Genomic DNA, 1,354 nt, shown 5'->3' on the forward strand with positions numbered 1-1,354 from the left:
GAGCGGGGCGAGGCGGGGTGGGGCGGGGCGGGCCGGTGTTGTGGGGCGTGGCTCCAGCCCAGCGCCGGCCGGCAGAGCTACTCTCCGCCACACCCGAACAGTATACCCGACCAGCAGAGATTGTCGTGAGAGGAGATGTGTCACGACGAATCGCCTGGAATAGAGAGACCTGACTCCAGGTGAGGTCGCACCCTTTCTGACGAGTGAAGGGTCACTCTCTAGGTGCGGGTCACCCGCATACCCTAGTCGTCACGACTCACACGCATTGTACTTTTCTTAGGGCACGCGTCTCGCACGTGACGGACGATACGTGTCACTCACAGTCACGAGCGGCCACACTGGAATCGGTCCTCGACCAATAAAGGAAACGAAAAATGATTTAAAAGTCGTCTGAGGTCATCCAAAAGACATTCGCCGGTCTGAGTCTCGTGCAGCTGCAGAGGATGAATTTGCTTAGCTTGGCACCCGAATCAAAACAAGGGCCCGCTCACAGGAAAGCAGTCAGCTGCGCAGCTCCTATTTGCCACGGCGTGAGTCCTAAATAAAGCTCGCCAAAGCGATTAGCAGCGGCCAGGTTTCTATTATTTTACGCGCCGCCTCGGGACTTGCAGGCAGCAGGGATCACAGCCGTCGCTCTATAATCTGAGAGCGGTCAGCGCACAGCGAGAGGCTGCTCTCGCACTCAACATTGGGTTGGCTGGCGCCTAAAGATACTACAATATTGGCGTCGAAGGACACCGAATTTTGGCACTCAAAGACGCCAAAAAAATTTGTGTCAAAATACGCCCCTTAGTTTACGTTACGGAGGGATTGGATTGGGCGGCCGCCCCGCAGGTTGCCTATAGGCGCTCGGGCCCTTCAGGCGCAATGGCTCGAGGCTCTTCGGTTACCGCACCCAAGTGCCACGATTCGAGGGAGAACGTGAATAAGAACGCGAATAACAACACCACCATGCCAAAACGCACATTCGAAATACTTTCTTTTCCATCGACTAAGCTCGGGCCTCGGCTCGGTCGGGCGCGTCAGCTGACCCGAGCGGAGGAGGGTGACGTCCGCGGAGACCGGACGGTGGCCGCACCACGCCCCCCGCGGCGCCGGCCGGACGCGAAGTGCTGACAGCGGGCGCTCGCGTGTGTGCGCTCACACTCGCACACACGCACGCGCGCACCAACACGCACACACACACGCACGAACGCCCGCCCGCGGTGGAAAGCAGACTTGCGTTCACACAGAGGCGGCAGAGCGAAGGGCGAAGGACGGCGACGGGTCGAGACGACGGGACGGAACACACTCACACGAGGACGCACTCACTCACTCACGCACGCCAGCACGCACGCGCGATTTCCCCCCCCCC

Source organism: Frankliniella occidentalis, unplaced genomic scaffold (genome assembly GCF_000697945.3).
Source record: "Frankliniella occidentalis isolate FOCC.00 unplaced genomic scaffold, Focc_3.1 Scaffold2960, whole genome shotgun sequence".
NCBI classification, from domain to species: domain Eukaryota; kingdom Metazoa; phylum Arthropoda; class Insecta; order Thysanoptera; family Thripidae; genus Frankliniella; species Frankliniella occidentalis.